Below are 14,352 nucleotides of genomic sequence, written 5' to 3' on the forward strand. Positions count from 1 at the left end.
TGTGGAGAAGTGTGAGGTGATTCACTTTGGAAAGAATAACAGGAATGAGGAATATTTGGCTAATGGTAAAATTCTTGGTAGTGTGGATGAGCAGAGGGGTCTCGGTGTCCATGTACATAGATGCCTGAAAGTTGCCACCCAGGTTGAAAGGGTGGTGAAGAAGGCCTATGGTGTGATGGCCTTTATTGGTAGAGGGATTGAGTTCCAGAGCCATGAGGTCATGTTGCAGTTGTACAAAACTCTAGTACGGCCGCATTTGGAGTATTGTGTACAGTTCTGGTCGCCTCATTATAGGAAGGACGTGGAAGCTTTGGAACGGGTGCAGAGGAGATTTACCAGGATGTTGCCTGGTATGGAGGGAAAATCTTATGAGGAAAGGCTGATGGACTTGAGGTTGTTTTCGTTAGAGAGAAGAAGGTTAAGAGGTGACCTAATAGAGGCATACAAAATGATTAGAGGGTTAGATAGGGTGGACAGCGAGAGCCTTCTCCCGCGGATGGAGGTGGCTAGCACGAGGGGACATAGCCTTAAATTGAGGGGTAATAGATATAGGACAGAGGTCAGAGGTGGGTTTTTTACGCAAAGAGTGGTGAGGCCGTGGAATGCCCTACCTGCAACAGTAGTGAACTCGCCAACATTGAGGGCATTTAAAAGTTTATTGGATAAGCATATGGATGATAAGGGCATAGTGTAGGTTAGATGGCCTTTAGTTTTTTCCATGTCGGTGCAACATCGAGGGCCGAAGGGCCTGTACTGCGCTGTATCGTTCTATGTTCTAAGATTCCTAACCTCTGACCTGCTCTTGTAGTCACAGTATTTATATGGCTGGTCCAGTTCAGTTTCTGATCAATGGTAACCCCAGGATGTTGATAGTGGAGGATTCAGTGATGGTAATACCATTCGATTTCGAGGGGCGATGGTTAAATTCTCTTTTCTGGAAGATGGTCATTGCCTGGCACTTGGTGGCGCAAATGTTACTTGCCACTTGTCATCCTTAGCCTAGATATTATCCAGATCTTGCTGCATTTGGATATGGGCTGCTTCAGTATCTGAGTCATGAATGGTGCTGAACATTGTACAACAGCGAACATCCCCAATTCTGACCTTATGATGAAAGATCATTGATGAAACTGCTGAAGCTTCTTAGGCCTGGCACACTGCCCTGAGGAATACCAGCAGTCTTTGAACTGAGATGACTGACCTCCAACACAACCACCTTCCTTTGTGTTAAGTAGGACTCCAATCAGTGGAGACTTTCCCGCTACCCCAATTCCCATTGACTCCAGTTTTGCAAGAGCTCCTTCCTTGATGTCATACTGGTTCAAATTCTGCCTTGTTGTTAAAAGCAGTCACCTCATCCCTCGAAGTCAGCTCTTTTGTCGATGTTTGAACCAAGGCTGTAATCAAGTCAAGAGCAGAGTGATCCTGGCGGAACCCAAAGCCCCAGTGAGAAGATTATTGCTAAGCAAGTGGCACTTTATAGCATTGTTGATGACCCATTTCATCAGTTTACTGATGATACAGAGTAGATTGATGGGGTGGTAATTGGCCTGTATCTTATGTACAGGACCTACCTGGGCAATTTTCCACATTGCCGGGTAGATGCCAGATTTGTAGCTGTACTGGAAACAGTTTCACTAGGGCCTCAGCAAGTTCTGGAGCACAAGTCTTCAGTACTAGTGCTGGAATGTTGCCAGGACCCATAGCCTTTGCAGTATCTAGCCGTTTCTTGATGTCACGTGGTGTGAATTGAATTTGCTGAAGACTGGTATGTGATGCTGGGGACCTCTGGAAGAGGCTGAGATGGATCATCCACTCAGCACTTCTGCCTGACAATTGTTGCAAATGTTTCAGCCTCACCTTTTGTATATGTGTTGGGCTTCCCTGTCATTGTGAATAGGAATATTTATGGAGCCCGCTCCTCCAGTGAGTTGCTTCGTTGCCCACCGCTATTCATGATTGGATACAGCACTGCAGAGGTTAGATCTGATCAGTCGGTGTTGGGATTCCTTAGCTCTTTCACATACTGCTTATGCTGTCTGGCATGCAAGTGGCACTCAGGAGGAGTTATAGCTTCACCAAGTTGACACCTCATTTTTAAAATGTCTGGTGCTGCTCCAGGCATGCCTTTCTGACCTCTTCATTGAAACAGGGGTGATCCCCTGGCTTTGTGGTAATGGAGAGTGGGGGACATGCCGGGCCATAAAGTTACAGATTATCGTGAAGTACAATTCTGCTGCTGCTAATGGCCCATAACACCTCATGAATGCCTAGACTTGAGTTGCCAGATTTGTTTGAAATCTATCCCATTTAGCACAAAACTTGGTGGAGGGTATTCTCAATGTGAAGACGGGGCTTCATCCCCACAAAGACTGTGCAGTGGTCACTCCTACTGATACGATCATGGACAGGTACATCTGCAACAAGCAGATAGGTGAGGATGATGTCAAGTATATTTCTCTCTCTTGTTGGTTTCCTCACCACCTGCCGCAGACTCAGTCTGGCAGCTATGTCTTTTAGGACTCAGCCAGCTCAGTCAGTTGCGGGACTACAGAGCAACTCTTGGTGATGGACATTAAATTCTCCCACCCAGAGTACATTCTTTTCCCTTGCCACTCTCAGTGCTTTCTCCAAGTGGTGTTCAACATGAAGAAGTACGTCAAGAGCTGACGGGGGACGGTACGTGGTAATCAGCAGCATGATTCCTTGCCCATGTTTGACCTAATGTCTTGAGACTTTGTGGGGTTCAGAGTTGATGTTGTGGACTCCCATGGCAACTCTCCCGCACCCTCCCCCCCACCCCCTTATAATTCCTTATAAATGTTCTCGCGGTTTAATACCTCGGTTGGCTAGACCATTTCAGAAGGCAGTTAAGAGTTAACTACATATCTGTGGGTCTGGGGTCACATGTAGGCCAGACCGGGTAGGGCAGCAGATTTCCGTCTCTGAGGGACATCAGTAAATCAGATTGGTTTTATGCTAATTGACAATGGTTTCATGGTCATTATTAGGCTTTTAATTCCAGATTTCTATTCATTAAATTCACATTCCACCATTTGCTATGGTGGAATTTGAACCCAGGTCCCAAGAGCATTAGCCTGGGTCTCTGGATTATTAGTCTGTGAAAATATAACTACGCCACCCCTCCCATTATTTGATATCACTGTGAAAATGTTATGGTTGGGTATCTTCAGCAAATTTAGCAGCCATACATTTGGTCCCTTCATCCAAGACATTGCAAATCGTTGAAGCCATGGAATTCCATTCATTAAATTTTTCCAACCTGATAATTACCCATTTTTGCCTACTCTGTTAGCTAACCAATCGTCTATCCATGCTAACATGTTACCATGAGCTCTTATATAATGCCGTAATTTTGACGTGACACCTTGTCAAATGTCATCTGGAAAACAAAGTGCACCATGTAAGATGGAGATGAGGAGAATATTTTTCTCTCAGAGGGTTTGAAATTCTCTTCCCCAGCGAGCATTGGAGGTTAGGTCATTGAATATATTCAAGATTGATTTACAGGAAACGTAAGTGGAAGAGTTGGGGAGGGAGGCGGAGGCGGGGGTGTGGGAGGCTCTAAGGAGAGTGAATGTATCCTTGTTGTGTGCTCGGCTTAGTCTTATTCAGTTCAAGGTGGTCCACAGGGCACATATGACTGTGGCCAGGATGAGCAGGTTTTTGAAGGAGTGGAGGATAGGTGTGGGCGGTGCGCGGGTGGGTGTCCGAAGCTTGGGGCATTCTGGTAGGGGTTTGCTGACGTTATGTTAGAGATCTTGAAGGTAAAGGTGGTCCCGAGTCCAGAAGTGGTGATCTTTGGGATGTCAGAAGACCCGGGAGTCCAGGGGGTGAGAGAGGCCGATGTATTGGCCTTTGCCTCCCCAGTATCCCGGAGACGGATCTTACTGAAATGGAGGGACTCAGGGCCGCCAAAACCATGAGTTTGGGTGAGTGACCTGGCAGAGTTTCCTCAGCTGGAGATGATAAAGTTCGCCTTGAGAGGGTCTGTGGAGAGGTTTGCCCGGAGATGGCAGCCGTTCATCGACTTCTTTGAGAACAGTTAAGATGTCCGGGAGGGGAGCAGAGGAGGTTAGGGAATTGGGGAGTGGGAGGAGGGATGGTAGGGTGTTAGGTATTTAGTTGGTCTGATTATTTGCAGCCATGTTGGCTTGTTTTGTTTGATGGTTGCATTTGATGTGAAAATATATAAATGCCTCAATAGAATATTTTTTTTTTTTTTAAAAGATCGAGTAAAGGGTAATGGGGGCCAAACGAAAATATGGATTTTATGCCTCAATCAGATCAGCCATGATCGTATTAAATAACAGAGTAGTTTTGCGAGCTCAAACGGCCTCCTCCTGCCCCTATTTCTTATGATCTTACCTTATGATTGTACATCTATAGGTTCCCCTTTATCCATATTGCTTATTACTTCCTCAAGTAACTCTAATAAAGTAGTCATACATGATTTCCCTTTCAAAAAACAAAGGCCTGATTGAATGGAGATTTTTCAACTGTCCTACTATAACTTCTTTAATGTAAGTAGCCTTACATTAACACGGTCATGAAGTTACTGTGAAAAGCCCCTTGTCATCATATTCCGGCACCTGTTTGGGTACACAGAGGGAGAATTTGGTTTTTAGAATGTCCAATTTACCTAACAGCAGGTCTTTCAGGACTTGTGGGAGGAAACCGAAGCACCCAGAGGAAACCCACGCAGACACGGGGAGAGTGTGTAGACTCCACACAGACAGTGAGCCAAGCTGGGAATCGAACCTGTGAACTTGGAGCTGTGAAGCAACAATGCTATCCACTGTGCTATGCCCTTTCACAATCGATTCCAGCATTTTTCCCATGACAAATGTTAACTGGTCTGTAGTTTCCGGTTTTCTGTCTCCCTCTGTTTTTAATAGTGGAGTTACATCCACTATTTTCCAATCTGATGCGACCTTTCGAGGATTTGGGAATTTTGGAAAATTATAACCAATGTGCCTACTGTCTCAGCAGCCATTTCTTTTAAGGTCCTGGCAACTTGACAGTCTTTATTCTAATAATTTTCTCAGTACCATTTCCCTGATGATTGTAATTGTTTTTAGTTTCTCCCACTCTTTCACCTTTTGCATTAAAATTATTTACAGGATTTTATTTGTGTGTTCCATACTGAAGACACATGCAAAATATCTGTTCAATTAATCTTCCTTTGTCTAACTATCCATTATTATTTCCCAAAATCACTCACCCAGAAGACCAACTATACTTTAGTTACTTTTTTCCTTTTTAAATACCTATGGAAATTCTCACTGCTTATTTTTACATTTCTAGCTAGCTTTCGCTCATGCTCTCAATTTCTCTCTCCTTTGTTTTCGTAATTTTTTGGTACTTTTTATATTTTGTCCAATCAACTGACTTTCCACTAACCTTGGGAATTGTACACTTTTTCTTTCAATTTGATACCACCTTTATCTTTCTTACTTAGTCATGATTAATGTGTCCTTCCCCAAGAGCAGGATTTCTAAAACTGGGTTCCGTGGAAAGCCAGGCAGATACAGAAAATTTCGAAATGCCATAAGGCTCCTTGCCCAATCAGATGCTGACGTATCCAGAATCATGCCTCTGATTGGACGAGCTGGAAACAGCACAAAGCCAAGTCTTCAAATTTCCACAGTAAGAAGTCTTACAACACCAGGTTAAAGTCCAACAGGTTTGTTTCAAATACGAGCTTTCGGAGCACTGCTCCTTCCTCAGGTGAATGGAGAGGTATGTTCCAGAAACATTTATATAGACAAAGTCAGAGATGCCAGACAATGCTTGGAATGCGAGCATTTGCGGGTAATCAAATCATTACAGATCCAGAGATAGGGGTAATCCCAGGTTAAAGAGGTGTGAATTGTCTCAAGGCAGGACAGTTGGTAGAATTTTGCAAGTCCAGGCCGGATGGTGGGGGGTGAATGTAATGCGACATGAATCCAAGATCCCGGTTGAGGCCGCACTCATGCGTGCGGAATTTAGCTATAAGTTCCAATGCGCCACAGCAAAAAACCGCACCGACCTCCTCAGAAGACAAACACAGGCACAACTAACAGAGTACCCTTCGTCGTCCAGTACTTTCCTGGGGCGGAGAAACTATGACATCTTCTTCACAACCTTCAACACATCATCAATGAAGATGAACATCTTGCCAAGGTCATCCCCACACCCCCACTACTTGCCTTCAAACAACAGCGCAACCTCAAACAAACCATTGTTTGCAGCAAATTACCCAACCTTCAGAACAGCAACCACGACACCACACAACCCTGCCAGGGCAATTTCTGCAAGACATGCCAGATCATCGACATGGATACCACCATTACACGTGGAAACACCACCCACCAAGTACATGGCACATATTCGTGCGACTCGACCAATGTAGTCTACGTCATACGCTGCAGGAAAAGATGTCGCGAAGCGCGGTACATTGGCGAGACCATGCAGACACTGCGACAACGAATGAACGGGCATCGTGCGACAATCACCAGGCAGGAATGTTCCCTTCCAGTCGGGGAACACTTCAGCAGTCAAGGGCATTCAGCCTCTGATCTCCGGGTAAGCGTTCTCCAAGGCGGTCTTCAGGACACGCGACAACGTAGAATTGCCGAGCAAAAACATATAGCATGAGTGCGGCCTCAACCGGGATCTTGGATTCATGTCGCATTACATTCACCCCCCACCATCTGGCCTGGACTTGCAAAATCCTACCAACTGTCCTGGTTTGAGACAATTCACACCTCTTTAACCTGGGATTACCCCCTATCTCTGGATCTGTAAAGGTTTGATTACCCGCAAATGCTCGCATTCCAAGCATTGTCTGGCATCTCTGACTTTGTCTATATAAATGTTTCTGGAACATACCTCTCCATTCACCTGAGGAAGGAGCAGTGCTCCGAAAGCTCATGTTTGAAACAAACCTGTTGGACTTTAACCTGGTGTTGTAAGACTTCTTACTGTGCTCACCCCAGTCCAACGCCGGCATCTCCACTTCAAATTTCCAGGCCAGGGTGAGAGCAGACGGCAAAGTGATGGGAAGAGTGGGTGACTTGGGAGGAGAAATCGGCCATCGGATCGGGCCTCGGGTGGGAGTGGTGGAAGCAGGCCTCGGAGAGGAATTGAGAACATGGCAAGGAGGATAACAGGGCAAAGGTTGTGGTGCAGGACGAACGGAGATCGCCAGCATGTAAGAGGGTTGATGTTTTGGTTTTTTTGTGTGTGTGTTTATGTAAGAGACAGGAGAGTGAATTTGTATAAAAGAGAGAGGCGTGAGTGTGAGAGAGGTGAGTGGCATTGAGTGTGAGAGGTGATTAAGACAAGAAGTGAGCATGTAAGGGAGAAGTGTGTGTGGGTTTGTGTGTGCACCAGAGGAAGAGATGTGTGCAAGAGAGGTAAGTGAACCTGTGTGAGAGAGGGGTGTGTGCGTGGGTGCCTGTGAGTGTGTAAGAGGTGTTTGTGTGTGTAAGAGAGAGGTGAGTGACTGAGAGAGAGGTGTGTGTGTAAGAGAGAGGTGAGTGACTGAGAGAGAGGTGTGTGTGTAAGAGAGAGGTGAGTGACTGAGAGAGAGGTGTGTGTGTATGAGAGAGGGAGGCAAGTGAGGAATGTGTGTGTGTGTGTGAGAGACAGAGGCAAGTGAGTGAGTGTGTGTGTGTATGAGAGTGGGAGGCGAGTGAGGAGTGTGTGTGTGTGTGTGTATGAGAGAGGTGAGAGTGAGGAGTATGTGTGTGTATGAGAGAGGGAGGCGAGTGAGGAGTGTGTGTGTATGAGGTGAGAGTGAGGAGTGTGTGTGTGTATGTTTGAGGGCGGCAGGTGTGTAAGTGTGAGAGAGGTGAGAGTGTTGGTGTTTGTGTGAAAGGGGTGTCAGAGGTGAGAGTGAGTGTGCATGAGGTTTTAACGTGTGATGTCTGTGGGAGTTGTGTGTGCGTGAGGGGTGAGAGAGAGAGCTGAGAGTGAGTGTATGTATGTGGGTGAGTGTGTGTGTGTGTGTGTATCAGAGACCGTGTCTAAGAGATGAAAGCGTATGTGTGCATGTGTGAGTGCACGTGTTTCGATGCCCGATATGAGAATCTAGTTTTGTAACAGGACCCCTCCCATTAACCAATTAAACCAAAGAACAGCATCACTCCTCCCATTAAAAATGTCAAACAGCTAAGACTTATTAAAAAAGTATTTGCAAACTTTATAATTGTAATAAATGTACATATAAAAGAGTAAATACTTATGTAAATTAAGTATGTTTCCACCTCTTGTGCAAAAATAATCAATTTTTGTGATTTATCTCTTGAACACAATAAGAATGTTTCTCAGGAGTTACGCCAGTATTCTTGGGAGGTGAAAAGAGTTCCATGGATGGAAAAGTTCAGTGAAACCCTGCCCTAGCGCATTTCTTTCTCATCTGAATGTATCTTTGCTGAGTGTTATGAATGAACACCTTAAATATCTGCCACCACATCTCTACTGACATATCCCTTAACCTCATTTCCTGGTTCACTTTAGCCAGCTCTACATGCTCTCATAATTCCTCTTCAATTTTAAACACCAGTCTTAGGTCGACTCCTCTTTCCCTCAAACTGAATATGAAATTCAATCATATTCTGATCGCTGCTACTTTGGGGAGCCTTCATAATGAGGTAAGACACCACTATCACCATCCCTGGGTATGTCTTATCCCACCAGCACGACAAAGCCAGCAGATGGGGTGGTACAGTGGTATACAATCGGGATGGAGATCAAACATTGACAAGGAAACTTCTTGCTGATTACCATGTAACATTCACTGTCAGCTGATGAATCCATACTGAGGGGGGCAAGCACAGAACGTACTCTGGGTGAGGGATTTCAGTGTCCATCACCAACAGTGGCTCGGTAGCACTGCTATGATCGAGCCCTATTGGACGCTGCCCCTAGATGGGGTCTGCAACAGGTGGTGAAGAAACTAAGAGAAAAAAACATCTGAAACCTCATCCTCACCAACCTGCCTGCCGCAGATGCATCTGTCCATGACAGTATGAATAGGAGTGACCACCGCACAGTCCTTTAGAGACAAAGTCCCATCTTCACATTGAGGACCCTCCATCGTGTTTTGTGGCACTACCATCGTACTAAATGGGATAGATTCAGAACAGATCTAGGAACTCAAGACTGCGCATCCATGAGGCCCTGTGGGCCATCAGCAACAAAAGAATTGTACTCAGCTGCAATCTGTAGCCTAATGGTCCGGCATATCCCCCATTCTACTGTTACCAACAAGTCAGGGGATCAACACTGGTTCAATGAGGAGTGGAGGAGGGCAGGCCAGGAGCAGCATCAAGCATACTTAAAAATGAGGTGTTAACCTGGTGAAGCTACAACACAGGACTATCTGTGTGTGAAACAGCATATGCAGCAAATGATAGACAGAGCTAATCCCCTGCTATCAACATGCTGGAAGTTACCATTAACCAGACACTGAACTGTACTCGCCATATAAATACTGTGGCTATAACAGCAGGTCAGAGGCTCAGAATCCTGCGACGAGTTACTCATCTCCTGACTCCCCAAAGCCAATCCACTACCTATAAGGCACAAGTCAAGAATGTGATGTAATACTCCCCAATTGCCCAGATGAGTGCAGCTCCAACAACACTCAAGAAGCTCAAAACCATCTGGGACAAAACAGCCCGCTTTATTGGGTACCCTTCCACAAACAGTCATTCCCTCCACCACTGGCGCACAATAACAGCAATGTGTACCATCTACAACAGGGTTTTTCAAAGTGGGGGTCGCAGGCGGTTGCTAGAAGGGTCGGGAGCTGAGGGTCGCGGCGATGTTGCCAAAATATCCCGGCGATATTGTTGAAGATTAAAGCTCTACAATTGCAGCACACCTGGCCAAGCTGTTCTGAAACTGCTGCAATACTGTCATCTACCTGGAATTGTGAACAGCAATGTCCACATATCAGAGAAAGTAACCCCTTTTTGCAAATGGCGTGAGTGACTTGTGGAGCCTTGTTAAAAAGATCTGTGATTTGTATCAATTCAGGTTCTATTTCCACTCACATCGCCAAGCAATACAGTTTTTAGAAGCATAGGATTAAGATTATTTTCTCGCTATCGTATGACTAGGCACTTGGGGGCAACAGGTTCATTTCACTGTTACTGCGCTGAAGGACTCTTCTTGTGCCACAAACAAAAAAAGCCTTCATTTTAAATCTGCAGCCTTACCATAAATAAACTATTGTAAATTTGTCCAATGCTGAACATCATAAAGCGAGAGGTAGAATGACAGATAGTTAAAATGGGACAGGCAGGTTTTGAAGCACTCCATAGTTGAGTTTTTAAACTGTATTATCAAAAGGGAACAGCCTAACTTTCATCTCTCTATGCCTATAGCACTACTTCTCAATATCTCTGTGTCAATCTCCCTACATACCTTTGTAACTCTTGTTCTACTTTGATATATGAGAGCGTTGATGCACAGTGCTGGGGAAAGAAAAACAAAATTGTCGAACAAAGACACAGATAAAATTGAAAGAGTCAACTAGGAACAGGGGAAAAAAGGGAGGCGAACAAGGAGATGGGCTGTGACTGGGCCAGATAGGAACATAAAGAGAAACAAGTAAAACAAATACATTTCTGGTAAGAAAGGGAAAATGGGACTTCAGGTGGCTGCATGTAGGTGGATGTTGGGTAGTGATTGGGAGGATGAAGGCAGGGAAGGCGGTGGGACCTGACTGGTTCCCAGTTAAATTCTATAAGTAATTTAATGAAAAGCTGGCGCCGTTGATGGTGGGAATGTTCGAGGATGCGGTAGACAGGGGTGTCTTGCCACAATGGGGCAGGCTTCAATTTGCTTGCTGTGAAAAAAGGATAAGGACCTCAGCCGGGACCAGCGATTTGGGGGGGGGCTGCCATTTTGTCTGGTGGCAACCCACCAGGTGGCTCAGGTCTGGGGTCGGCTCCAAAGGTATAATTTTACTAGTCTGGTGGGGAAGGTGGAGGCCGATTTGGCAAGGTGGGATAACCTCCCTCTGTCATTGGCGGGCTGGGCGCAGATAGTTAAAATGCAAGTGTTACTGTGAATTCTGCTTCTATTCCAGTGACTGATGGTCTTTTTACCAAAATCCTTCTTCAAGGGCACGGATAAATCGATCGCCCTTTTTATTTGGGATTAGGATTAGGAGGGTGGCTTGCAGAGTGGGCCACAGGCGGGGGGGGGGGGGGGGGGGGGGGGGGCGTTGGGCTTTCCAAACTTCCTATACTACTATTGGGCAGCGAATGTGGAGAACGTGCAGGGCTGGACGAAGGAGGGGGAGACCCGATGGGATAAGATGGAGGAGGGCTTGAATAGAGGGTCAGGTTGCGGGCGCTGGCATCGGCGCCACTCCCGATGGCTCCTGGAAAGTACTTAGTGAGTCTGGTGGTGGTGGCCATTTTGAAGATCTGGAAGCAGCTAAGTCAACATTTTATGCAGGGAGCCGGGTCAGGGAGCTGATGATTAGGGGGGAATCATGAGTTTGAACTGGGGAGGATGGATGGGAGATTTCAGAGATGAGACAAGAGGAGGATCAAGAAAATGAGGGACTTGTTTCTTTGGGGATGATTCGGGAATTTAGAGGAATTAGGGGAGAAGTATGGGTTGGTGGAGGGGGAAGGGTTTAGGTAACTGCAATTTCGAGATTTTGCAAGGAAGGTTTTCCCAACCTTCCCGATAGTGCCAGCCTCCTCAATGTTGGGGGTGCTGTCAGTGGGAGGGCTGGAGAGGGAGGATGTGTCAGGATCTATGGGAGGATCCTGGAGGAGAATAGGGTGTCTAGGAAGGGGATTAAGGCAAAGCAGGAGGAGCTGTGGGGGGGGGGGGGGGGGGGGGCGATGGAAGAGCGACTGTGGTTTGAGGTGCTGCAGAGGGTAAATGCCTCAACCTCGTGCGCAGGGCTGGGGCCGATACAGTTGAAGGTCGTGCATAAGGCGCACCTCACAAAATCAAGGATGAGCCGGCTGTTTGAGGGGGTGAAGGACATCTGTGAATGATATGGGAGGGCCCCGCAAACCTCATATGTTTTGGTCCTGCCTGAAGCTGGAAAGGTTTTGGCAGGAGGTATTTAGCATAATTTCAGGAGTCTTGCATACGGATGTGGAGCCCGGCCGCCTAGAAGCCTATTCGGCGTGTTGGACTGGCCAGAGTTGCAGGCGGGTGCGGGGGCAGATATTTTAGCCTTTGCCTCGCTAATTGCTCGTAAGGGGTCCTGTTGGGGTGGAGGTCAACCTCTTCACCCTGTGCGTCAGGGTGGCGAGGAGACCTGCTGGGGTTTTTGGCCCTGGAGAATGTGAAGTTTGAGCTGAGGGGGGCGAAGGAGAGGTTCTCCAATTCTTGGGGTTTGTTTATTATGCCATTATGGGAGTTGGTTGCTGTTGAATGTTGAGGGGAGAGAGAGAGGCTGTGGGCTTGTGGGTGTGGGAGAATTGTTTTCTATTTTACTTGTTGGGGTTGTTTTGTTTCTGTTTCTTTTTTGTATGGCAAAAATTATGAAAATATGGCAACTAAAATTATTTTTAAAAAATAAAAGGGGAAAAGAGTCATACATGCGGTGAATGTACATTGCATAATTCACACTGTATAGTATTGTGTCCTTGTGGGCTCTGTCTGTGAGCCGTTGCGTGGCTCTGCCCACAGGGAGAGATGAGGAGCTTGTACAGGGCTCCACCCTTGGCTCCGCCCATGGCCCCTCCCACTACCAGAGGTATAAAGTGCTGCAGCCTTGTGAGTCTGCCCTCAGTTCTTATGGTCGCAGGCAGGCTCAGTTGTAAGTCTATTAAAGCCACAGTTTACTTCCTATCGTGTCTCGAGTGAATTGATGGTCACATCAATTTAATAGACTTAAGAAACCACTATGGAATCAGCTCTCAAACCTGATCGACTAGAACTCGACCCGCAGGCTGCAGAAGCGAAGGAAATCTTTCTACACTGGCTTCGGTGCTTCAAGGCCTACCTGGCTGAGTCGACTACAGATGGGCAGAAACTCAGTCTCCTGCATGCAAGGGTGAGCCATCGCATCTCTACACAACTCAACAGTACCGACTCGTACTCCGAGGCCCTCGCTATGCTCGACCGACTGTACGTGCAGCCTGTAAACAAAGTCTACGCGCGGCATATTTTCGCTACCCGCTGCCAGCGTTGCAGGGGTCCGGTCTAATTATGTGCGCCAGCGTCTCCTCGAAAAAGGGGCCCAGAACTTGGAGGACATGGTCGCGCTAGCAACGTCAATGGAAGTCGCGTTTCAAAGTCTTAACTAAGTCTCCCCACAGACCACGCGACCCCATCGTGGACCCCCGACCAGCGACTGCCCCAGGCATGCGCCGCGCGGCCACCCACCCACTATGGAACGCCAGCGTGCCATTTTTGTGGTCAGCCCCAAAACCCACGGCAGCACTGCCCGGCCCGCAACGCGACCTGCAGCAGCTGCGGTCAAAAAGGACATTATGCTAAAGTAGGCCTGTCAAAATCGAAACCCTCTAACTCCCCCGCGGTCCACAGCAATCGCTCCCCCAACTCGCAGGCCCGCAGATCCAGTAATGTTGCAGCGTGTCTGCCGACTCCGCCTCCGCCCGACATGTGCGACTCATGGGGGCCGCCATCTTGGCAATCCTCCCCCACGCGGCCGGCCACATGCGAGTCATGGGGGCCGCCATATTGGGCGCCACCTTCCTCGCCGCCCGCCACGTGCGATCCACGGGGGCGGCCATCTTGGATGCCATCTTCTTCATCGCCCGCCACGTGCGATCAACGGGGGCCGCTATCTTGGCCATCACCCAATGTTCACCTCGACGACTACGACCTCCGCGGACAGTCATCACGGGGCCACTCCAGCACTGCTGATCGAGCCACCGACTACCCCCAACTCAACGCAGTCACTTTGGACCAGTCGCGTCCAAAGCATCTCAGGAGCTCGATGATGTCCGTTCAGGTCAACAGATACAAGACACCGTGTCTCTTCGACTCTGGGAGCACCGAGAGCTTCATGCATCCAGACCTGGTAAGACGCTGTTCGCTCCCTATCTTCCCTGCACGGCAAACTATCTCCCTCGCCTCGGGTTCGCACTCGGTCCAAATACAAGGGTGCACCGTTGCGACCCTAACGATACAGGGCGCCAGCTACTCTAATTTCCAGCTGTACGTACTCCCAGACCTCTGCGCCCCACTCTTACTCGGGCTCGATTTTCAGTGCAATCTTAGGAGCCTCACACTCAGCTTCGGCAGACCCCTACCTCCTCTCACGATATGCAGCTTAGCGACTCTAAAATTCGACCCCCCTCCACTCTTCGCTAACCTTAGGCTAACTGT

The 14,352-nt window shown here is 47.6% G+C and overlaps 1 protein-coding gene across 9 annotated transcripts in view; it reads right to left on the reverse strand.

Annotated features, from left to right (window-relative positions):
• map9 (microtubule-associated protein 9) overlaps positions 1-14,352 on the reverse strand; it is a 181,389-nt gene that overhangs the window by 144,294 nt on the left and 22,743 nt on the right. The window contains exon 1 of one of the 9 annotated variants that reach the window (XM_038792284.1): positions 10,444-10,493. The exons of 7 other annotated variants lie outside the window; for them this stretch is intronic. The gene's annotated coding sequence lies outside the window, so the exon portion shown is untranslated. Of the gene's footprint in view, positions 1-10,443; positions 10,494-14,352 lie in introns of those variants that run through there. One more of the 9 variants, XM_038792278.1, reaches the window with a different exon arrangement.

Source organism: Scyliorhinus canicula, chromosome 3, assembly GCF_902713615.1.
Source record: "Scyliorhinus canicula chromosome 3, sScyCan1.1, whole genome shotgun sequence".
Classification (NCBI taxonomy): Eukaryota; Metazoa; Chordata; class Chondrichthyes; order Carcharhiniformes; family Scyliorhinidae; genus Scyliorhinus; species Scyliorhinus canicula.